Raw genomic sequence first — 25,706 nt, 5'->3', positions numbered from 1 at the left:
TGACTCAAAAGGGCAGGAGCATTACATGAAGGAAACACCTGCAACAGTCCCTGCAGTACCCCGAGCAAATCAGTGCAGAAATAGTATTTATTTCCTGCAATGTTTCTTAAGATTCAAAGCTTTTCTTAGTCTCCTCTGTTAGAGATGTTCTGCCCTGAGGAAGTCATGAGACACTCAGCATGGCTGAAAAAGTCCCAGGATCTGTTGACCAGGGTAGGTCAGAAGTTTGTCTAGCTTTGAGAATCTTTTCCTAATGAAAGCTTCATTTGAGAATTCCTGCCATTCCCAGTCCTGGTTGGTTTACAAGATGAGATAAAAACTGGTAGGAGGATGGTCTCCTCTGATTGTAGCCATCTTGTCTGTGGGATGGTAGGTTCAGGATGGTAGGCTCTGGCTGAACTTCACCTGCGGGTTTGAGCAATGCGAAGCATGAAAAGAGCAGTGATCCCAGGTGGCATCTCTGCATGGTACTACAGTACTGTTACCAATAATTGTGCTTAGGGCTGACATAACACTGAATTGCACCATTAAAGATGCTGGTTTTTGTAGTGTTGGATAAACAGCAGTTCCGTTTCCTTCTCTGCAAACTAAGTCAAAACATCTGTTTTATGTCATATATCCCCCAGTACTGGCCAAAAAAATCCAAAATAAAAAATGGTTCTAGTGTTCAAATCTGTTTTCTGTATACTGAATGCTTGATAGCAGCCATCTTAATGTAAAGAGTCACTGCAGTACTTACATTTTAACTTATCACTTGAGGCATCAGTTGAGGTTGGAAAGTTCCTGGAGCATTCAACAGAATGCTTTGAGAGTCATAATCAATGTTAGTGAAGTATTTGGTATTCTTGGATAAAAGGCTACAGAAAAACAAATTGCTATCCCTTACGTTGTAAATCAGATTCCACTTCATTCTAAATACTCACTTCATCGTAGGTTGATAGCAAAAACTAACAAGCTGATAAAAAAGGTTAGATACAGTTGCCTGGGGGAATTCTTAATCAGAAGATCTTTCCTCTTCAGATGAAAAAGACATCTACAATGAGCAATTTCTCTAGCCAAGAAACAAAGAAAAGGCTTCTTATGCTTAGTTAGATAGGGGGGTAATTACTTTGCAGCGAGACAGGGGATGTGGGAAGAAGGCTGTGTGATGCAGGCATCCTACTTCTGAGCCACTTAGGTGAAGAAGGAAGCCAAAGTTCTGTGGCTAAATCAAGGTAAAGGTCTTTATCCTGGTTGCCCCATAGCTGAGAGAGTTATTTTATCATCTACTCAAGCCTTGGTTGCCTTTTCCACTGCCTGCCCTGTACCTTTTTGCTACAAGCCACATTTCAAGCATTGTGTTTCTGGTTCATCTTCACTTCTGCTGAGCTTCCCATCCTCAGATCTACAATGATCACTTGTAATCTGAGGAGATTTAGCAGTAGGGACCGGTAAAGCAAGAGTGCCCACAAAACCTGTAACTCTGGGAAGTAAAGTAATTCTGACCTTGCATTTTAACCAGCTAGTGAAAACTAACCTTTCCTATGTGCTCTCACTTAATACTTTTTAAAAAATGCCTGATTGGAGAGGTATTATTGTTCTTGCAGATGAAAAAAAAATTCTGCCTCCAGTAATACCTGTGGAATGAAGCTGCCTGGAGTAGGCATGCTACAGCTTAATTGAGGACACATGCTGGCAGTGATACTCCTTGACACTCTGAGCTGGTAGTTTTCCATAGCTCTTACCCAGTACCAGGACATCAACCTTTTTCCATTAACTCATCCTTTCTGCAGCTCTGTGGTTTCCTGTGCTTGTTCTAAGTGCAAATTTCATTCCATCCACAACTTTTGTTGTGCAGCTTTTACTTTGGGAGGCAATAGTTTTGCCCTTGTTTTGATGATTGTGAACCACTGAGGGCACAAAAATAATGCTAACAGCTAACATCCTACATTTCAAAAAGCCTTCATACTCTTTCTGCTGTCATAGCTGAGACATCTTTAAAAAGTGCCACTTCAGCATATGAGGCACCAGGAAATGTTGGCTTAAAATTAACTTTACTGCTCTCCTGTCTCTTTGGCAGCCTGAGGATGTGAGCACAAGCAGTTTCCTATAGCACACAGATGACCATGTTTCTTGCAGCGCCGTCTTGGAACCAGTCTGAGCACAGCTGATGCAGGCTGCAAGTGTGACTTTGCTTCCTTCACTGCTGCCACTTGGGCTGGCCTGGTGATTAACATTGTGGGTGAAAGCAGCCCTGCTCCTTGCAAATATTCCAGCTGAGTTTTGCCACTTAATCAAGTCTCCTTGACAGCTGCACCCAAGGGAGGGAAAGGCAGATCATGGAGCTGGTGAGCCAGGGTAAAAGCTGCTGCTGTTTCTCTCTCTGTCTCAGCTGTTTCGCTTATTATGCCTCTTCTCCCTTTGATCAACTGGTGCAGGAAAATGGAAAGGGATGGAAGTCAGACCAGGCGCTATCAGTAGCATAGCTCCCAAGACCTAGCACCTCCTTGTAAGGAATGTTTACCTTGTCTGGCAGATGATCTGCACTGAGCAGCTAAACCCCTTGGGCAGAGAAAATCCCAGACTCCTGTCTTGCTGGAAGCGTGTTTTCAGTTGGGAACATGAGGCTGGCTCTGGGAAAGGAGTATGTGGCACATGGGGAGCAGGGATGAGCTTAGCTGTTTGTTGAGTTAGCTTCTGCTGTTTTCCTGGGCATGCTTTGTTTGGCCATTTCTAATGGATGATATTCCACCTAGCCATGAGTCAATACAAACTGATACTACAAAATAAGGCTCTGATCCTGCAAGAGGTTCCTAACAGAAGAGTTTTTGTGCCTGTGAAGTATTGATGGAAGTCAGTTGGGCCGTGGAGGGGTGCAGACAGGTTGTTCTGTTTAAATTTGGGTATGATCCTGGGGCCTAGCCATCACCAAAGTCAGCTCTAAGCACCAATTCTCTCCATACTTGACAGGACATATGCAGTTTTGTTTTTTTTTAGCTAAGCTTTCTAGAGATACTGCAACTTGTACATTTTTGCTTTGCAAAACAAGCAAATGTATTTGAGACTTCTGAAGATGATTTTGGATACCAGTTCCTACCAAAAAAAACAGAGTTGGTTAACTGTGATTCTGTGAAAACTTCTGGGTCAAAGACTTGGCTCAGGTTCCTTTGCGTGTTCATTAATTGCTTTTTCTTTTTTTTTTTTCTTTTTTTTTTCTTTTTTATCATTTTGTTTAGATTTCTAAAATTGAGACAACTTAAAAAGCACGTATGAAAACATTTCTTCCAAGGGTTTTATTTTGCCCTAGAGACCCTACTGTATGAAAAAAAGGCCATGGTATTGAAGAAAATATGTGTGATCTGGGGAGAAAACTGCCCCATGATCCTCCGATTAACTCTTCTTTCCAGTCAGGGACACTCTATTATTTTGCCTCAGGTTTAGATGGAAAATGTTATCTTCTCCAGGTTTATGTGGTCAGTTAAGCTGATGGGAAACCACAGGAATATCATTGTGTATGTTTTGTGATTCTTGCAACTCTGTAATTTTTTAATTGTTTCAAGTGCATAATTTGACCTGAACATTGCAAATTGAGGAGCCCTTCTGTGTTTTAATGCTTAGTTTCCCTCACACCCAGTTACTGTACAAAGCGTACTCTGAACAAACACTGGATCCATTCCACATGCTCCCTCACTGCTGCTAAGCTGCCACCAAACTGGACAGAAAAATAGTAAGCAGGCCCTCCGGAGACCAGAAGACCGTGGGTTTTGGTGCTGGTGGGACAGTGGTGGGATGCTGTGAACAGAAATACCCAAACGTGTGCCCACTCCTTGGCACGGCCACTGCCTTGCCCAGCTCTGCCGAAGCAGGTGGGAAACAGCCCAAGGAACTGCGAAAGAGATGTGGTGGAATTCACCTGTGTAAAACCTGCCTTGGTTTAAATCCCTGCGGACTTAAGCTCTGGCTCCAGTAACTCACCAAAACTCCCCCCTGCGAAGCCACACGTTTTGGCCCAGGGCCCTGCGGCCCCTCGGCGGGCCGGGCTGTGGGGCCCCACCCGCGAGGCCACGGGGCGCCCGGGCGGGCCTGCGCGGGCACAGCAGGGCTGGGGGAAAGGAGACTGTGCTATTTTATTTTCCATTCTATTTTATTCTATTCTATTTTATTCTATTCTATTTTATTCTATTCTATTTTATTCTATTCTATTTTATTCTATTCCCCAACCCCCTTCACGCAGCTGCCGCCGCGCCTCTCTCCGCCCCGCTCCGCCCCCGCGCCGCGCACTGTGCGGCACGGCCCGGCACGGCCCCTCCGCGCCGGGAGTGGGGGGCGGCTGGGGCCAGGGGTCGAGGCCGAGCCTGGGAGCTCCCGTCGGCGCTGGAAGGTGAGGGGCGGCTGGCCGGGGGGCTTCCGGCTTTGTTCGGGGCCGCTTGGGGCGGGAGGGGCAGCAGGGGTTCTGGGGCTGGGGCTTGGTAGGCGTCGTGGTGGGGTCGGTGTGTGGGCGCTCATCCCCTTTCTTGTAGGGTCCGGAATAGCTGCTGGGGGCACCGGGATCCTGTGGGTCGGCTGCTAGAAGCCTTATTCATACAAGTAAGCTTTATGTGCTCATATAGGATTTACTTACTTATCCATTTATTTATTGCAGAAATATTTAATCTTTTATTTGTCAATTGCAGAGCAGTTGTGCATGTTTCCATCGTGTAGTGGGTGATGATCTTTGGTCACTGCTGCATCTCAGCCGCTGTGTGTGTGTGTCATGCACAGTCACTTCTGATCGGGTGAGCATCGATAAAGGTCCAGTGTCTTCGTTTTCCCCAGGAGAGCATTAAATTGGATGCACACCAGCCTTTTAATACCGTGGCGGCAACGAGAGCAGGCAGCCTGAGAAAAAAAGGAGTGAGGAAATGATTTAGCTTTCCTACTGCTTCTGATTTCCAGCTGGTGTGCTTTTAAGCATTTCATTTTAAATCACAGGAAATAATCAGTTTCTGCATCTATTAGTGTGGTGATTAATTATCAAAAGATAAGTCTAAAACTAATTTTTGATGCTTCCTTTGAAATAATAGGCTTTTGTTTTTCTGTCTCACTAAGTCTTGTGAACAGATGTGTTTCAGGGAAGAGAGGAGTGATGTTTAAGGGTGATGATGAGGCAGCTTCCTTACAGTTTGAATAAGAGAAGTAGCACAGTATAGGCCAGCTATAGAATAAGACACACATCTAGCAGATAGGTGGATTTAGGACTGTGGTTCTGCCTTGCAAAACTATTCCTTGTTCATAACTTCTCCCATAACCAAGGAATAGAGCATCTGAAACTTAGTTCTGGGAGTCAAGTGAATGCTTTGTATAACCCCAGTTATTGGTGGTGTTTTTTTTTTTTGTTTGTTTGTTGGTTGGTTGGTTTTATTTTTTTTTTTCTTTCTTTCTTTCTTTCCTATGGTAGTCTATTAATATGTTACAGTGAAACATATGCTGACAGGGATTTCATATTTATAATACATACCATTGGTAGAATGACTTAATGCTTCATCTTTCTTATTAATAACCTAATTAGGGGAAAACCCTGGAAGGAATAGGGAATTAAGACATCTTCTCAGTGGATATGCAATAAACAGATACTACAAAGCAGAGAGTGTAAGAGGAATTTGCAGAAGAACTCATTGCCCAAGACAGAGCTGTTTTTTTAACACTCTTAAGTTTGTGTTTAGGCTCCAGAGAAAACCGCTAGATTTTCAGTACTTTCTTTTTAGTTCTCAAACTTTCATATCCAAAGTTTACAATTTTCAGGCAAGCCAAACTGTAGGACCAGTGCAGAATGCTAAATGAAACATGACAGCTAAATCAGAAAATGCCACAATTATTCTGGGAATTCCCTTGCTTGGACAATCGAGTTTAAGACTGTTACTTGTAGTTATTACAGATCTGAAACAAAGACAGGTGTGGGGAAAAAGACATCCATTTTATTCCAAACTAATTTCACTTCAAAGATGTTTGCATTCAGTCATGTTACCCTGTGACTGCTGGAAGGTTCACAGGAACTGTAAAACCAAAATCCCTTCCTGCCCATCAGCTAGCCACAATATATGCCTTTGTGTTGCTCAAGCAGATTGAATTTCAGCCTGAGAGGTTGAGGAGCAGTTTGGGGTGCAGCGCTGAACTGAGAGATTATGGGTATCGTCACACGTACCCTTTATGCTGCTTGTACAAGCAGACAAAGCAGCAGCTCTTTTGGGAAACTTGGTGATGTATGAGAATAACATATATTTATGCTCTCTTCTGGTGTGATGCAGATACCACGCTGATGACAACCAAGGAAAGAACATGAAAGACATCAGAACAACTCATTGTGTTTTACCTCTTCATGTGTAAAATTTCAGTGTCTGCAGTTAGTGGCAATGAACCTTCCTGCGGTGTGGGCTAACCAGCAGTGCAGAACCGTCTGAAGGGACTGTGGGGTGGAAGTAGGACAGTCAGATGAACAGTAGGCTAGCATGAGCAGTGGGTGTGAAAGGACACACTGAAAGTGACAAGGCTGAAACGAATCAAGGGCCTCTAACCAGAAGTGGCTGTTAGAAGTGAGATAAGGCAGTGCTATTGTCCGTGATATCCCGGTTGTGAACGGAAGAGCAATAGACTTTGTGTGTGCACTGTGGCTGCATCTGGCTCTCTGGGTTAAGTAATAATACAGAAGGCTCCCTGGGCCTTTTGAAAGTTTGAAAGGGGAGGGAAAGAGCTAATTAGGAGATTGAAGGGGCTGATTATGAGGAAATGCTTAGTGTGTTTAGATTGTCAAAGAGATGACTGAGTTGAAGCAATGATAGCGACAATTTTAGGTGCAGCTACTTGAGAGAGAATCACTTAAGCTTTTGCAAGGGTGAGTAGCTAGACTTAATGAGCTGCATATGAAAATGGAACTTGAGCATCAGAAAAGCTTCTTGTTGGAATGATGCTAAATAATCTTCCATGGAAAATGCTGGTAGCACTTTCTAGTTTTTTTTTGTTTGTTTGTTTGTTTGTTTTTTAACAGCTCCTGGAGAACCCTGGAAGATGGCCTGCAGGACTGGCAGCTCAGTATCACATCTGTCCTGGCTGAGCTGTTCCTGGGGATTGGGATGGGGACTTCAGAAACAAGATTTCTTAGTTAACAGACCAGCTCCGCTGCTTGGAGTCAACTTCTGAACTCCCTGGAGTTGCCTACTAAAAGGGACAGGGTGACTCTCTGCAAGCTTGGGTTAGTGCCAGTAGGGAAGGAGATGGATTGGGTGAATTAATAGATCTCATTCCATCTTTAGCTTATAGGAGCCTGTGGTCCAGGTAACACATGAACATGTGCCTTCTTGGCAGCTGAAATGCATGCCATTAGTCTATAAAATAAATGCTATAACATATGCTATCCCTTTTTGGTCACACAGCAAGGGAGGAGGGAAGTGATGGAAGACACTTTCCTGTGGTGAGCACAGCAGCTCTGACTAGAAATATTCCTTGGTTTACATTGACTCTGCTATTTTGTGTTCTTGGATCCATGTTATGTTACCTTGAGGAAAACCTGGAAAGTGACGGACTTCGGGCATTTTCCTGCTCTAAGTTCCAACCATTAGCTACAAAAAAAAACAAACAAACAAACAAAAAACACCAATATTATGGGAATATAGTTACCTCTTCCTCTGCTGAGTCCTGTAATAGACACAACATTGCATGCTTCCCGAAATGTGCAAAGTAACTTCAAAGGAATGTGCAGCTATTCTGAAATCTTGAGTAATGCACAAAAAGATTAGAATGGCTGAGGGCCATGATCCGAAACACGCTGTAGCCAGGGGAGGGATGGCTGCTTTGGATGAATGCCAGGATTTTTTCAGTCCAAGATTGTATGTTTGCTGGTTTGAATTTAATCAGTTTATTTGGAATTGAGGTATTGTTTAGAACATAGTTCCAAGAATATGAAAGGATTGCAATTTTGAACATAAAGCTAATCAGTTCAGTGGCATTGCTGTATAGCAGTGGTTATTTTCCCATTCCTCTCTTCAGATACAAAGTGGGTCTGTTCATAAAAAGTCTAATTAAAGAGACAACTGAACAACCAACTGGGACAATAATGTGCCTCTCTCGGGTGGTTTGATGTCTTAAAATGTAATCTTTCCTCCTCTGAATTTCTTGCCATATCCTGGAATAGACCAGAGTTTATATAAGTTAGATATGCTCTTACTGCAGAACAGGCAGAGTAATAAATGCTCCAAGATGGTATGTTGCTGCTAGATAGGAAGCAATATTTTTATTCTGATTCATAGTGGTTGCTTTAATAATTTGTGATTCTTTGTCTTTCTTTAGCATGAATGGTTTATTGGAGTGCTGGCAGGGGAAAAAATGGCAAACATTTACAATACTGGCTTACAATGACCCTCCTTTAATTAAGTAAAACTTGAGCCCCAAAATTTCTTAATTGAGTGACTTGGAACCAGGTGTTTGTTTTCTGCATTGTCTGTTTGAAGTAGAAAGTAAGAAGAAACAAAAGTATGAAATTTGTTGTCTTGGTTTCAAAGGAAATCAGGAGGCTTAGCAAAATTAAACATTCTTCTAGAAAGTGCACTAATCCAGCTTGAATGTGCTCATCCAACCCCCCATAAGCCAGTACTGCTGGTTGTTTTCTTTACCACTGAATTCATATCCTTTGGAGGCTCTCTTTAGAAAACATAGGAGGTGACTTCTCTTTATCTGATTAACTCCTTGTACCCTGATCTAGAGAAATATCAGCATCTGGTTGAATGTGGAGATTTTCATTGATTCCAATAAATAAATTGATTTAATATGCAGTTAGAAGAGGAGCACCCACTGCTGTCTGCGTTGCTTTATAGGTGCACTTTGGTTTTATTTGCTATTAAAGTACAGGCATTAATGATTACATACAGAGAGTCTCAATTCACTTTCGGCTGCTACCACTTGTTAGCATGGTTTTGTGGTTGTGCAGGAGTGGCAGCATTATCAGAATTCAGCATTTGTCAAAGACCACTGTGACTTTTTTTTTTTTTTTTTAAGTTTCCTGTGGAAGACTCAGCAGAGGCCACTGGCAGTGGATTATCAGACTAAAGGGATGACTAGGTTGTCTTGGTATAACAAAACTGTACTCCTAAATAAAGCATCATTCCTGGTATAAATTATCCTTTGCTGTGTCCTATAAGTGAGTCTTGAATCTGTCCTATGCGAAGTGCAAGGAAAAAGACAATCTTGTGGTAATTCTGGCATCCCTGAAAATAGGAAGTGTTAGAAACTTTGAGAGCAAGTATGTTCTCATAAAATGTCCAAGACAGTTTTGTATAACTGAAATGTTTGGAAAGTTCAGATAACAAGCCAGAGGTTGGCTCAAGTGTGTGAGATTTGCTTGCATGGATCAAATTTGGCATTACAGCATGCTTCTCAATATAATTCTGTAACGTGCAATTCAAGTATCAGTTTTTAATATTATTATTTTTTATTCTACATAACTTTTGTTTATTTATCACTATTAAGCAATTTCCTGGGGACACTCAAGCTCAAGTGTGTGCTTTTATGACTACCAGAATTGTCTGTGGTTATACATAGAGACCAGAAAGTATTAAAGGAAGTCTGAAGATATTTTTCCCCATCTACAGCACTGCATACAACTTGTTACAGTCATCACTGATTTCTCAAAGTTTACCAGAAGATACAATTTGAAGACTGGCGCCAGCCAAGAAGAAGATGCAAGGTTTATGCTAGCACAATCATATGTAGAAAATACCTTTCTTTTACTCTTTTTAGGGTCAAGTTTTTAACATTGGTTAATGGCATTGTACCTTTTTACTCTTTTTGCTGGGAGAAGAGTATCCAAAAGAATATCTATTTGCTGATTGAAATGCAGTTAACTTCATTTCCCTCTCATGGAGTTTCTAACAATGTTTAATGAGAGATGCAACTGAATTGCAGAGCTGCTATCTCCCCCAGAACACATTGGGGTCCTCCTTGAATTCCTGTGAATGTTTCTTGATCATTCACATTTTAATCCTGTCCCTCATAATTATTTTGTAGCATACAGGGAGTCCTGTAGATGCTAATTCTGGAAGTCTTAGTCATGCTTATTTAACAAATAGTTCCAGACTGCTGTTTATCTGCTTTTGTAGCTATTGTTTATTTGTTTTTATTATTATTATTGTGCCTTTAAACCCTTGGGTTCAGTAGCTAGGACCACCCTGTATTAGGAAGGATACAAACACAAAACCAATTCTTAGCTGACACTTTAGCAGTATTTAGATATCCTAGAGAGTAAATATCCAGCTTTGGGGGAACAATTTAAAACTGAGCACCACTGTTGCAAAAACAAGCCTTGTGCCCTATGGATGTTGAATACTGCAGAGAATTAGGTTTTATCAAGTCTGTATTTCGTCAGTGTGCTTAGGCAGAAATGCAGTGCTTTTCCCCACATTCTCTCCTTGCCTTGCTTTTCCTCTCGTTCAAGCAAAAAGGATGATGAATGCTTAGGCAAAGTGTGTCCCTCCTATTGTCATGCTTGCTTGCTTGCTTGTTGCAACAGTTTCTCTGTTCAGTGTTAAACAACAGGAGAAGAAAATCACTGCTAAAAATAATTATTTTAATTTTACTTTTATTTTTATAATTTAAAATTTATTTTTATAATTTAATTTTATTTAATTTTAATATTACTATTACCATATAGTCCTGTGAAAAAGGATGTTCTGTTTCCCACACAAATGTTCAAACCAGGGATGTTCAGACTCTAACATCTGTAATGGCAAAAATAATAAAAGCCTACTGAAATTAGAAATCATGGCATTGTAGAGTGGAGTACTCTGTACCCTTTGAAGACTTGAGTTGGGGGGGGGCATGATTTTTCTAGGCATTTGGGTTTGAGGCAGAGCTTAGGGGTGTCAGAGAGCAGTTAGCTGAGCCTGGGTTCTTTTCTAAATATTGCTTGTTTTTCCTTTGGTTTTCAGTATGAGCTGTCCTGTACGCATACACTTGTAGATGTACACACAGATGTGTGGTTTGTAACAGGCTAAGCATGAAGGCTGACCCGCTGCTCTTAAATCAGAGGCCACCATGCCTCTGCACGTTTTGTAGTGTGTCCTCCCCAGGGCCCCATGCAGCCATGGACATGGAATGTAAATCCTCAAAGATAAGCGTGATATCTAGAAGCACCGTGTGCCTTTTCCTTGGGACATTTCCATGCAAACACTGCTGTCTCATGCTGTAGCTCATGCCTGGAGCACTGATAGTTGAGTACTATCGAAGTCAAATACTGTCCTATTTCCCATCCCTTATTCTTCCCCACCCTTCCCAATGAGTTTTCCATTTCTTCTGTTTAAGAGCTGTAAATTACCATGGTAAACCTGTGAGTCTCAGGAGATATATTTATCCGTGGCTGATTTTACTGAATGGAACTGTGCAACAGCGTAAAAGATGAGACTTTGCACATTAGGATGCTGGGCCACATAGGGGGCATTTTCTACAGAGTGGAAGAGAAAATGTGGCAAACCTGAAGAAATGTAAGAGAAACATTTCCTGCAGCCTTTGTGCATGAAATAACTTTGGGGGAGGATACAGATTCAGCAGCCCTGCTGCACTTCAGTGACCTTAAGTGAAATGCAGTGCAGCTTTCTGGTGCTGAGGTGGAAGATGCTCATTTGGCACAGCATTGCTTGATGCAGCTGCAACCTCGTGCCTCCCCCCAGCAAGGCTTTGGTACAGGGGACAGTGGCAGGGACAGCACAGAAGGGAAGTTACCTCCCAGTTCTCCCTCCAGTGAGGCAGTGCCCTCTGCCATCATATTTGATTTTGTGTTTTCTGTGAACGTGAAGGTATCTGCGTTCATCTTGCGTTGTACTGGTCGATTCAGGGTTCTCCTCGAACCTCTGGCCTCCTCCTTTTTTAGATCTTTTCCCAAGGTGAAAGTCAATTTTTTTTTTTTAAAAAAAAAAAAAAGGCAGAACAAATATGCATGAGCAATCCTGACCCAGATTTTCAAGATTTAGAAATTACTGTGAAAGAAGAGTAAAAGGGCTTAAAGGGCTTGTGCCCTGCTTTCAATGTTTGATTTTATTTATTATTATTTTTTTTTGTAATAGAAAGTCAGATCCTGTCCAAACTGCAAGTCTCTGTGACCACAGTAAATCAGGCAAGGCAACAAGGGCTCTTGAATTTCTTTCTTCAGCAAAATCTGTAGACTTCTGGCCAAATCCCACTGCCTTATTCTAGGCAGCAGATTGTTTTATCTCTTGAAGCCCTGCCTGCAGATTGCTGCAGGTAGTCATTAAAAAATCATGGATTTGGGGGGAGCTGTAGGGGAGAGCATTCCCTTGTCTTTAATTTTCTTTTTCACCTTAGAGAGCTATTTTTGTTTTCCTTCACTTTCTTGAGCATCGTTATAGTGTCAACTCTAACATTTTAGAGAGAAGGTATTTTTCTTCCCCTGCCCTTTAATTAAGTGATTAGAGCCACCAAACGTCATCCCAGGAATATTGCAGCAAAACTGGGACATTGTTGGTGTGTGTGTGTGTGTGTTTATATACGTACATATACATATATATATATATATATATATGGTAAACAAGCAGAAGGAAAAAGAATTTTATAGCAGCAATGTAATAATAGTTGTAGTCTTTCAACTTTCAGAGTTAATTTGGAGACAGGGCAGTTGTTTTTAAGTTGTCTTTAGTCTTGAGTGATGAGGGGTGAATGTGCTGCATTTATTCCCTGTAGGGAATGGAGCAGCAGCGACCTGGACTGCCCTTCTTTAGGGGGGCTGTGCTGCCGTTGTCTTAGTGAGGTATTCAGCATTCAGTGTGAGGCTGACTCAGTGTGAATCAAATGAGATACACTGGTCTTTTGTGGCATCTGGCAAAAGCCTTTCTCATCTCATCCTTTGAAAATGAAGGGGAATAGGGAGGAGTTTTCCTTTTTGCTTCTGAGTCGTCTGGCTTGCTGCTATGAGATTATGTGGAAACTCTTTTTGCTGCTCTTTAGTTACCCATGCATGGTTGTGCCTAGAATATATCCTGGCAGAACATATACTTCTGTTTTTGCCTGTGTTAAATAATCCTTTTTATGCTGCCTTTCCACAACACCTAGCTTAGTGAGCTTTTGATTCATAACTGGGGCCCCACAGTTTAAGAATAATGCAAAATAATAATGATTGAAAATTCTTAAATACAACTACTTTTATACTGTTTTGTAGATACTTAGGAGCCTGCTTGATAAAACTTGGAGGAAAAAATGTTTAACTAGTAGTTAATTTTTATTGAGGTGCAATTGCCCTTGATGATCAGAGGTTTTTTTCCCCAAACAAGGTCTGAGAAGGGATGCTTAGGTTCGTGCAGTCTCTTGAACAGCTTTTGGGTTTGGGGTTTGTGTTCTTTGGGTTTTTTCCCCATCATTCTCGTTGCTCATTAACCCCTGGCAGCTTTCCAGCATTGTTCTCTGTGAAAAAGTAGAGCACTCCTCTTGTTGCTAATTCAGCAGAAATTAAGCGATAGCATTGGTAAAGGTTAGTGACTGCAGCTGAGGACAGCTTCAGATCATGGATCCTCCCTGGCAAATGCACCTCTTCCTTGCTTGGCAAAGGTAACTGCTGCCAACACTGGTTGTCGGTGTTCAGGAGCTCCCTTCTGATTCACATTTTTTTGGCTTTTTTCTCCTTGTTACACAGTTGGAGTAACTGATCCTCCAGTGCAAGTACTGTGAACCTAGCAAAAATCTCTCCCTTTATGATAAACACTAGGCAGATGATTATATCTCTGTAAAATGCAGAGCAGTGAGAAAAAAAGACTGCTTAAATTCATCATTAAAGCACTTACCCACTAACATTTACCACCAACATAGGTTTTGACAAGCTTCAGTATGCCTGATACCTAGACTTCCTTTTCTTTGGTTATCACCTAACTTCTGCTATAGTAATGCTGGGTTTTCATAAGATCTCTCAAAGTTTGGTTTCATGTGCTGTAAGGTCTTACGGTTGGGTTGTGCTGTGGGATCTGAATCTGAATTGCATTGCTGTTCAGCTGATTGTGATTCTGGGTCTCCAGCGTTTCCCTTGTTTTTGTGTTATCTAGAGAATAACTAACCGACATGGGTGTCCAGCTCTGTCACCTTTTGCTGCAGAAGCATTTATTCAGGATTAAGTGACTCCTGATACTTACATGGGGTTGTTTCCTGCTTACAAAAGGGTTGTGGAAAGGTGTAAGCACTCAGTGTCACTTTCAAGTGTGTAGGTTTATGTTCTTGATGAAATTCTCAGCTGGTGCAAGGAGGCCTCTGCTGGATTAGGCATAGTAGAGATGCTGTGCAGCCTTCCATATTGCTGCCTACTGATGCCGGTTACAATTTTGAAAGACACCCTTTTCTTCACCCATTTGATAGTGTCCTATGCCAGGAGTTAGTCTCACATGGGTCTGCTCTGCCCAACAGACCACGTGGGCCCTCCCTAACCACCTCAGGCAAAATCAGAAGAACCAGGTTAAGCTGTGAATGGAAGCTGCCGAAATGAGGATGGCTGCCAGAGTACTGATGTGGGTGCTCTTCCCTCTGCCCTGGGCACGAGGCTTGCTGCAGCTGGTGACTTTGCCCTTCCACCTGCATCCGCCAGAGGTTATGCTTGCACCATGTGATGGTGTTGTAGCAGAAGTTTGGATGTTTTCCAATAAATCCATTTCACACCAGTGCAGCAACTGTGTTTGGGCTGGAGTGTTGCTGTGAGCCTGATGAACGTATTGGCAAAACGTTCATCTTTGAAATGCCTAAAGTTTGGTTTTCTAGCATCTCTTTTTTTCTCTTCTTGGTGAGAGGCCAACACTTGGAGGCTTCATTTAGTACAGGTTTTTTACCACGTGTCTTGGTATGTGTTCCCAATGCTCATAGAGCTCTGTGCAGGTAGGAAGTACCTCTTTCTTTGGAAACAAACTCATCCATCCATTCATGTGTAAAAATCTCAACAGTCATGGAAATTCTAGTAGGAATGCAACATGACAATCAAGGATCGAGTCTCTCAGGAACACGTGAAAAATTACACATTTATTTAATAAAAAAAAAAAATCTGGGTGAAGGTGTCTTTCTCCATTTTAAAGTTGTGAAAAGCTTTAGCGATTTTGGGAACCAGTTGGGTAGCTGGGAAGTTCAGCACTCAAGACCATCCTGAGGCTGTTACATTCATTTGCACGCAACAGTGGCAGTCTGGAACAAAACAGTGCTGAGGTGGTTGACAAAGTGACATTGTAGTATCCTAGCTATGGGGTGGCAAGAGGGAGAGTTAGTAATACGGCTGTTGTTGCAGTTATTTGGTGGTGATAGTGTCTAAGCAACTTATGAGCAGGACTACATTGTATTAGGCTTTACCTAAGTATATGAAAATAGGCGCTTCAAAAGTATGTATAAACTACACATTTATCTGTACATACATTCAAAGTTAATAGAAAATAAGAGGTCTGGTGAGAACTCCTTAGAGAGGAAATACCTCACAGGTAGTGCCAGCAAGGATGCTGCAGCCTCCCTTGGTCGTCTGATGGCTGCCCAGTGTTGACTGCTATAGGCTAAGCCTTAATGAACATGCATGCATTAAATTTGTCTCTGATAAACCACCAGCTGTTCTGCAGGAACGGCTTTCAGATTGTGTTCTCCTTGGCCGACAGGCTGGGTTTTCTTCCTGGTTTTTTGTGGGGTTGGTGAGCCAAAAGAGCATCACGCCTGCCACTCATCCGCCAGTCTTACCCGTGCCAGAGCAGCTGTTCAGCAGCAGTTGCCATCTGTCTGGGTGAGGACAGATTGCTCACACAGAGAATCAGGAAGTCATTATAAGGCAAATCTCATTTGCTTTTTGAGCACGTTGAGATCCAAGCAGCTCTCCCTTGCCCCCACTGAAAGGGGAAGAAAGCTATACAAGGGAAAGCAGGAGAGGAAAGATTTGAGCTGCATCCTCACTATCTGTGTGCTTGGAGTTGTGCAACTGCTCTGCCGCTGACAGGTTATGCTTTCCCCACCTAGCGGAGACAGACAAATGAGTTCTGTAGTAAACCCAAGGCTCTGAAGATTAATACTGATAAATAGCCTGGCCAGAATAAAACTGTCTGGAGGAAGAGCCTCTAGCTGCTTTGAAACTTTCAATATCCTCTGCCTCCCCTCCCTCTTTTCTCCCTTCGCTACATTCAAGATTTGCCCAGAATTTGGGAGCCAAAATTGATTTAGTACAGGTCCTTTTTCTGGATCAAGTCCTGTACTTCTGAGTACACCACGATCAGTTTTGGGACATCAAGGGGTTATCTAAAAGCACAGGAGAATAGCTAGTTGTACCCACGGTGAGATAACTTCTGTCCCCAAAATTAGTTAAGCATGTGCTTAAATGCTTCATTAGCTCCAGGCTTCCATCTGCTGAGTGGGGCTGCACAGTTGTGGACAGTCCCAGCTCCTGGGCATGTGGAAGAACCCCTCCTTTTATTTGTGAAGATGTATTTTGCATCTGTTGCTGTGGAGACTGAGAAAACAAGCAGACATGGCCTTCAAGGTAGCAAATACTAGAAACTAAAAAAAAAAAAAATACCTTGGAGGTATTTGTGCTTTTGTGAATGGCTTTAGATATGTCTTGACATCTCGGAGGTGGGGAGTCCACCTCTCTTTTCTGGAGCCACAGACTCTTAAGGGGGGGTCTCAAAATAACCTGGCTCCCAATCCAGTATCTGTTGACAGCAATAGGAATTTGTATTTAAAAAAAATAATAATAATCACAGCACTATTTTTGGTTTTCCTCTCATGGTGTTACTAATGACCGTTGAGATTTTCCAGAAATTAGTCACTGGCAAGTGTCCCTTCCTGAGGGCCATTCAGGCAGCTGTTAATCCCCAAGAACAGCTCTGTGCTGTAGTCATCCTGAAAAATATGATGTCTAGAGGCTCTGTGCACCTTTTCCTTAAGTGTGCAGAGAAGTGATGATGGGGGGACATTACAGCTCCTTAATGTTTGTGCTGTAAGGCTTTAAATTATTGATGGCAGAAGCACAAAATTACATCTGAGTTGAATCCCGGTGATGTTTGTTTTGTTTTGTTTTTGTTTTGTGATAGTCCTGTAACTGCTGCTACTTGTATTTACCTCTTCTTTTTGAAGTCATTTTATTTCCTGCAAAAGCCTTCCCTCCATTCTGCATCCAGCACACACAGTCCTGACATTGCTGCACCATACCTAGCCTCTGGCTAGCTTCAGCGATGGAGGAAGGATAGAGCCATTAGAGATCCTGTTTGTCTTTTCCCAACACTATTTTATACTCTGCTATCCAGGCATACGGTCCTCACTAGAGATGAGTCAAAAACTGTTTATATCATTTTCTTCTTCTGTTCCTAAAGGCTTTTCAGGGGTCCAGGCAGCAGTGTATGCTTTGGGAATGGCAGTAGGTGCAGGCTGTGGAGCTGTATTCCCCCGTGACTGGATTTGTTGATGAAGCTTTTGACTAAGCAAAAAGCTAAGCACTACTTCTTGTACATAGTTAGAAGCCAACTCTGATCCTGTAGTAGAAATGTCAGAGGAAATTTAAGAAGTCACTGCCTACAGCTATTTGCTACCTATCTTCAAAATGCATGAGGCTGGTGGAGCAGAAAGCATCTCTGTATTGCATCTGGCAGCTTCACCAAAGCCTCACCTTCCTTGGCAGCAGACCTGAAACAGTGGGGTTTTGCGCAGAAACAGATACAGTGCCACACATCCCCTCTGCCAGCTTTGCTTTGGTAGAGCAAGGGAAGGGACAGAAGTGCTGGTAGTGTTGTAATTTCTCTTTGCAGACTTGGAAAAGCTTTTTAATGAGTGTAGGATGAACTGCCTGTTTGTTGTTCTGTTGAGGGTTTGTTTTTCCTTTTCTCTTGCATTATTAAACGTGAGTGGCCATAACTTCAGCTTTCAGGATACGTGATTGTGGGGCACTATCCATGCAAGGATATGACTCTTTTTTTTATTTCCCCCCTGTGGTCATGGTGAGCCTGGAAATAAAGTATTTCAAAATATTTTCACATGCCTTGTGTCCAATTCAAAAAGGTGTTGAGCCAGAAGCCTGGTGGTTTGAATGGGGGAGTTCAAGGTAATGTTGGTGGTCATTAGACCATGTTCAGCAGGGTCTACAGATTTGTGAAAAGAGAGAAATAAAGTTGTCAGAGGTGGCTGCAGGTCATGCCCTTGTCATTCTTTTCCATGCAGATTCAATATTTGTATTGCACCGGAAATCACTTTTGGCTTCATTCTGCTGTGAGATTCCTCCCTCTGCCTCTCCTCTTGCTTCTTCCAAGCCTTGCTGGCCGTGCCAGGAGTGATAGGCTGGACATGAAGGCAGTGATTTGTTTCTCTAATCTGGTCATGAGTGTCAGGTGCCCAAGATCCATCAGTCTCTTGATCCCTCCATACAGGGCTGCTGTTTTTCTTCATAGGAAACTACTGTTCACTGCGGATGTTTTTTGTATGTGCTTCAGAAGCAGCTGCGTTAAATGTGGGTTTGCACCTCTGCAGATGAAGGCTGAGCACAGGGCTTGCAGACGTGCCAGGGCAAGGAGGGCTGTGGGCAGGAATGGCTTGTAAATAGGAGGAGAAATTGAAATGTTCCCCTTTGTTCTTCCACCGTAAAGCAGTCTTTGGGAATGAGGACAGAGGTGAATGAGGAATGGTTTGCCATTTATTAAAAGGGAAAGACAGCTGAAGCGGAAAGCCTTGTTTTTTTTGGAGAAATTTCTCTGGAGAGAGAGAGAGCCAAACTTCTGTGCAAAGCCCTGTCTGAATTTCCTCAGTTTTCAAATACAAGGATAAATCAGTTGACAATTCACAGAATCACAGAATCACAGAATTTCTAGGTTGGAAGAGACCTCAAGATCATCGAGTCCAACCTCTAACCTAACACTAACAGTCCCCACTAAACCATATCCCTAAGCTCTACATCTAAACGTCTTTGAAGACTTCCACGGATGGTGACTCCACCACCTCCCTGGGCAGCCTGTTCCAATGCCTCACAACCCTTTCAGTAAAGAAGCTCTTCCTAACATCTGACCTAAAACTCCCCTGGTGCAACTTTAGCCCATTCCCCCTCGTCCTGTCACCAGGCACGTGGGAGAACAGGCCAACCCCCACCTCTCTACAGCCTCCTTTAAGGTATCTGTAGAGAGCGATAAGGTCGCCCCTGAGCCTCCTCTTCTCCAGGCTGAATAAGCCCAGCTCCTTCAGCCGCTCCTCGTAGGACTTGTTCTCCAGGCCCCTCACCAGCTTCGTTGCCTTTCTTTGGACCCGCTCAAGCACCTCGATGTCCTTCTTGTAGCGAGGGGCCCAAAACTGAACACAGTACTCGAGGTACGGCCTCACCAGAGCCGAGTACAGGGGGACGATCACCTCCCTAGCCCTGCTGGTCACACTATTTCTGATACAAGCCAGGATGCCGTTGGCCTTCTTGGCCACCTGAGCACACTGCTGGCTCATATTCAGCCGACTGTCCACTATCACTCCCAGGTCCTTCTCTGCCTGGCAGCTCTCCAACCACTCATCTCCCAGCCTGTAGCTCTGCTTGGGATTATTACGCCCCAGGTGCAGGACCCGGCACTTGGCCTTGTTAAACTTCATGCAGTTGACCCCAGCCCATCAGTGCAGCCTATCCAGATCCTCCTGCAGAGCCTTCCTACCCTCGAGCAGATCGACACTCGCACCTAACTTGGTGTCATCTGCAAACTTACTGAGGGTGCACTCAATGCCCTCGTCCAGATCATTGATGAAGATGTTAAAGAGGACCGACCCCAGCACCAAGCCCTGGGGGATGCCACAAGTGACTGGCCTCCAACTGGATTTGACTCCATTTACCACAACTCTCTGGGCCCGGCTATCCAGCCAGTTTCTAACCCAACGAAGCGTGCGCCAGTCCAAGCCAAGAGCAGCCAGTTTCTTGAGGAGAATGCTGTGGGAGACGGTGTCAAAAGCCTTGCTGAAGTCAAGGTAGACCACATCCACAGCCTTTCCCTCGTCCACCCAGCGCGACACTTTGTCATAGAAGGAGATCAGGTTCGTCAAGCAGGACCTGCCTTCCATAAACCCATGCTGACTGGGCCTGATCGCCTGCTTGCCCTTCAAGTGCCGCATGATGACTCCCAAGAGAATCTGCTCCATGAGCTTCCCTGGTACAGAGGTCAAACTGACAGGCCTGTAGTTCCCCGGGTCAGCCCTCCGGCCCTTCTTGTAGATGGGCGTCACATTTGCTAGCCGCCAGTCAACTGGGACCTCCCCCGATAGCCAGGACTGCTGATAAATGATGGATAGTGGCTTGGCCAGCTCCTCTGCCAGTTCTCTCAGTACCCTTGGGTGGATCCCATCCGGCCCCATCGACTTGTGCACATCCAAGTGCCGTAGCAGGTCACCAACCAGTTCTTCGTGGATGGTGAGGGCCACATCCTGCTCCCCATCCCCTACCACCAGCTCAGGGTACTGGGAATCCAGAGAACAACCGGTATTGCCGCTAAAGACTGAGGCAAAGAAGGCATTGAGCACCTCCGCCTTTTCCTCATCTCTTGTAACTAAGTTTCCCCCTGCATCCAGTAAAGGATGGAGATTCTCCTTTGTCCTCCTTTTTGTGTTGATGTATTTATAAAAGCGTTTTTTGTTATCTTTAACGGCAGTAGCCAGATTGAGCTAAATTGATTGAGCTAATTCCTGTCAGTGAGATTGCTGTCTCAGTCACTTCAGGCAAAGGAGACCCAGCAGGTGCTCAAGTGAAATTCTTCCCAAATGCCCCCTTGCTTATGCTCAGTTGCATCACTTTCCAGTAAAACCATTCAAATGCTGTGTCAAAAATTCATGAGTTTGAGTACTTTAATGGAAGCAGAGGATAGACTTTTCTGTATCATCCTGGAACAGCTCATGGAAAGCTCAAAGGGAACTTCTAGTGTTTAGTTAGTCTCCACTCACCTAACCATGAGCTCCTCTCCCAGAGCTACCTAAAGCTTTAGTGTTTCATAGAAATCATGGTGGGACGTTGACTTCAATGGCAAATCAGTAAATGGGCTGCTGGTATAAACCCGGGTACTAATGTATCAAACCTGAATGTAGCTAAAATGATGCACATTATGGATAGGATTTTCCAGTCTTTTCCTTCTGACATTTGTTGAATATTTTGCTATAATTTTCCTTAAAAGTAGAGCCAGAGCAGTGCAGAAAGATTTAAAAATCACAGTCTCCAAACACATTTAAGAACTCAAGGAGCTGCTGTTGGTTACTTTATTTGTTTTGCCATGTGGCAATCACCCTTGGAAAAACCTAATACTGTTTTACCTTCACGATGCAATTCTCAGCCTGCTTGCAGTATGAAAACATTGGCAGTTGTGAAGCTGCATTTGCACCTTTGCTTGTGAAATGCTTTCCCTTAAGTGAACGTGAACAAAACGTTATTCAGTATCAAATCGTAGGACTTGCTGCATAACTCATTTCCAGCAGAATCTGGTTCTTTTCCAGTTCAGTCAGTCCCATTCATAACAGGCAGAGCCCTCTGTGTGATGGTTTCGCTCGGGTGGGTGACTGAGCTCCACCACAACCGCTCTCTCACTCCCCCTCCTCAAAGAGGAACAGGGAGAAAATACGATGAAAGGGGCTCAAGGGTTGAGATAAGGACGAGGAGATCGCACAGTAATTATTGTGATGGGCAAAACAGACTCAGCATAGGGAGATAGTAAGATTTATTGCCTATTACGAACGAGCTAGAGAAGTGAGAAACAAAGGAAAGAAACCAAAAGCACCTTCCCCCCCCATCCACCCTCTTCCACCTCCTCCCCCCGAGCGGCGCAGGGGAACGGGGGAATGGGGGCTATGGTCAGTCTATAGAAATTCTTCTCTGCCGCTCCTTCTTGGTCACTCTCGTCCCCTGTGCTGTGGGGTCCCACCCACGGGATGCAGTCCTTGCTGAACTGATCCAGCGTGGGCTTCCCACAGGCAGGAGCTCTTCAAGAACTGCTCCAGATATGGGTCCGTACCACAGGGTCCATCCCTCGGGAGCAAACTGCTCCAACCTGGGTCCCCCACGGGCAGCAGCTCCTGCCAGGTCACCTGCTCCTGCGTGGTCTCCTCTCCACGGGCTGCAGGTCCGGCCCAGAATCTGCTCCGGCAGGGGTCTTCCACAGGCCGCAGTCTCCGTTGGTGCAGGGCCACCTGCTCCACCGTGGTCTCCTCCACGGGCTGCAGCGTGGAACCCTGCTCCACCGTGGTACTCCATGGGCTGCAGGGGGACAGCCTGCTTCACCATGGTCCTCACCACAGGCTGCAGGGGACTTCTGCTCCGGCGCCTGGAGCACCTCTCCCCCTCCTTCTTCACTGACCTTGGCGCCTGCAAGGCTGTTCCTCACTCCTCTCACTCTCCCAGCTGCTGTGTGGCGCAGCGTTTTTTTTTTTTTCCTGTCTTAAATATGCTCTCACAGAGGCGCAAACAACATCACTTATTGGCTCAGTTCTGGTCAGCAGTGGGGCCCTTACCAAACATGGGGCAGCTTCTAGATCCTTCTCACAGAAGCCACCCCTATGGTCCCCTGCTACCAAAACCTTGTCACATAAACCCACTACACTGTGAAAGCAGCACTTTGGTCCATGCAATCAGATAGTCTTTATAATTAAGACTCTGTGTATGGGAAATGAAGGATAAGAGAGGTATAAATAGGAGTTTTGAGGGTGGAGAAAGTCATAATCTAAGATAAGTGAGGAGATCTTTTGGTGCTTTTGGACTAAGCTGATCCTGTTAAAGTTTTGTTATTCTTGGCAGATTAAGTGTCACTACTGCAGCAGAAAAACTCAGAGGTATGTGGAATGGCAACGAATTGTCAGCAAAAAATTGAGCTAGAAGAAGTCAGCATTAAGAACAATCATGTTATTTGTCTGAGGTACAGTGTTGCCCCAGGGAAAGGCAACAAGACTTTTCCTGTTGATTTCTGCAGCCAGGGATTCATCAGAATTCATCCTCCTATTATAATTTGAATTTATGGTATGAGTTTCAATCAAAGAGACACTTTTAAAAAAAAAAGAGAGAGAAAAAACTAAGATCATTGAAATGCATCCCAGAGGAAATAGACATCTTTTATCTTTGGCAAAATTAAACACATGCATACATCATCTTATACCTTCAAATCTTCCATAAGTCTGAAAAAATGAATGAATGAGGGCAACTGGGAAGCCCGCTATAGCCTATTCTGAACCACATGGTTTTGATTGCAGGGAACAGTTGTATGCTAGTTTGTTAAATGGTCAGGGAGGGGAAGGCCATGAGCACAAAAAGCCACTCCCTTCATAAACTGAAATGAGGCTTAGTCACCACTGAGGAAAATCTACATGTCTATAATTTGAGGTGTAACACAGAGCATACAGATGGTGTTTTTTATATTGATGCATTGTTGATTCATTCTTCCATGCACTTCTTTGCACGCTTCTGGTTGATTTAGCTGAGCTTGCAAAACCATGAAGTAGTGACCTAGCCTTCACAATTTCCAGCCATTGATGTTCCTACTGGTCATTTTGGCCCCAAATTAATGTGGTCTGGTAGAAGGTCTGTAACATTGCTGCTGTGGGCTTTCACACAGCAGACCTCAATCATGTCAGGCTGACTGTAGTTTAGTTACAACCGCTGTTTCTGTCTAGCATTCTTGGCTTGCATCTTTGTTGACTGCAGTCACTAAAGATGGATGTTATTTGCCGGTCACTCCAGGCTGACTGGAAAGACATGCGCAGTAATAGCACAAATTAGTCTGTGTGACTGATTCCTTCGGCCGCATCTGGCTAAGCAGTAGGTGTCAGTGGGCAAATGTGTCAGTTCAACTGAAATAGGAATTTGCAGCAGCTCTGTTTTCAGTCCTGTGTAGGAGCTGACGTTCATTCCCTTAGCTGAGCAAGTTCCTGCAGTATGAAAACAATGAGTTTCACCCACGCTCACGAAAAAGTTAGTCGTTTAGAAAAGAAGGGCACTTATATTAATCCATTGCTTATGCTGCACCTCTGAGGCATTTATCCTGTCTGTGGTTTACGATACAATTTTGAATAGTTAGTAGTATTTTGGCAACTACCCTCTCTGCCAGAAGAAGCATTTTGAACTCCACCAGCATGCATACGTTTTCCTCCCCTGCATCAGGTACAGTGCATACCTGGAAATTGGACTGCCCTCTTGCTCTGAGCAGGAGGGCTGCAGCTGGATTTGTGGAATATTTGGGGTCCCAGCACCTCTGGGCTCATGTTTACATCAATGCTGGTCTGGAGGTTTTGGGCCCTAAAACTATAACATTGTGGCTGTGTCTGCCAAAGTATTTTGGGTTGGGATTTTTATTGCTGCTTTCCCTGTAGCAAGGTGGATGGATCAGTAAGTTGTGCTGTGCCTGTGAAAACTGGAATGGTTCTAAAATACTGCTTCTGCTTTCAGTCATGTTCTCAACCCTTGCTAACAAAAAGCATTATGAATTCTTGATTGGCTCTACCTGCCAACATAACATACTGATTGCTCAGCTGGTGCAAAGAATATGCTTAATTAATTACAAGCTCCTACAACTTTTGTACAACAGCATCATATGTGTTGTTTTTTTTTAATGTGTTCTCTCTTTGCTTTTCCCCTGAACCTATAAAGAGTTTGAGATGTACAAGATATTAGATGAAAGCAAGATAAACGTAATTCACAAGTTGTTGTTTTTTTTAAATATATGCTCCATACATTGAAGGAATAGCTGAGCTTTAATCATCAAAGTTAGGTCAACTAAAATTTAAAAAAAAAAAAAAAAGGCAGTGGAGTTTTGTTCTGAAATAACACATGTGCACCATCCTGGAAAAAATAGCATTATGATGTTTGTTTATTATCCCAGCTAATCAAGTTATCACAGGTTACCAGAAGAAGGGAGGATTTTTTTTTTTTTTTTTATCTGCTGGCACTGAAATGTCAAAGCAGAATCTCCAGGCAAAACAGTATTTTCAGACCCATAAGCATCTAATCTTTTAAGAACCAAATAGCTGTTGTTACACTTTATGTCCAAACTCAGTGGGGATTCTCATATCCTTTAAATTTGAGAAAAGATGAAGAGTCTTTAATTTGTCTTTTAAGCAGGGATGAAAAAAAGTCAAAATTCATGACAAAGCCTATTATTTTAGGTATGTGCTTTGATAGTATCCACTTCTAGCAGAGCTGAGCTGTTCATGGCTTCTGCAAGACCTCCATTGTTCTAACCATTCTAGCAGTTTTGGCAGGTGTTCTTAATAAAAACTCAGCTGTGTCAAGAAAGCTCTGCCCTCATGCAGCTTGCTTTGCTTAGAGCAGTTTTTCATATATTGGGACACCTATTTGTGTCCACAGGAGTTTTTGTTGGTATAGGATGTTTGTTTGTTTGTTTGTTTTTCCAGTGCACAATGTTTAAGCATTTGCTACATGTACCTCACTTGAAATATGTTCATGTGTCTTCTTTCACATGTGTGTGTGTTGCTGAGAAGGTTGGTTTCCTTACCTTGCCCCCAGGTATTCAAAATGTCACGTTGTGCCTCTGTAGCCTACAAGCTGCAGATCATGTCTCCAAGTCTGCACGCTGTCTACCAAGCTGCTTGTGTGTGTGCTCCTTAATGTGTTGTAGTCAAAACCCACTGACTTCTCACAAGTGTTATTTAAACAAACACCTCTGCCTATGACTAAAACAAGTGGTAAAAGAATGAAGTTCACACTCATAGAGCAGACAAAAGGCAGGAGTATAAGGTGATCATTTAGTGCTCTCAAATGCATG

General features: G+C 43.4%; 1 protein-coding gene across 4 annotated transcripts in view; it reads left to right on the top strand.

Annotated features, from left to right (window-relative positions):
- Positions 1-4,464: 4,464 nt before the first annotated feature.
- The window catches only part of PRR5 (proline rich 5), an 86,378-nt gene continuing 65,136 nt past the window's right edge, over positions 4,465-25,706 (top strand). The window contains exon 1 of one of the 4 annotated variants that reach the window (XM_035310173.1): positions 4,465-4,566. The gene's annotated coding sequence lies outside the window, so the exon portion shown is untranslated. Of the gene's footprint in view, positions 4,567-25,425; positions 25,448-25,706 lie in introns of those variants that run through there. The other 3 variants (XM_035310182.1, XM_035310189.1, XM_035310175.1) reach the window with 3 other exon arrangements.

This window comes from Oxyura jamaicensis, chromosome 1 (genome assembly GCF_011077185.1).
Source record: "Oxyura jamaicensis isolate SHBP4307 breed ruddy duck chromosome 1, BPBGC_Ojam_1.0, whole genome shotgun sequence".
Taxonomy (NCBI): Eukaryota; Metazoa; Chordata; class Aves; order Anseriformes; family Anatidae; genus Oxyura; species Oxyura jamaicensis.
The sequence above is the reverse complement of the archived record's forward strand: the minus strand, read 5'-3'. Positions and strand labels throughout refer to the sequence as shown.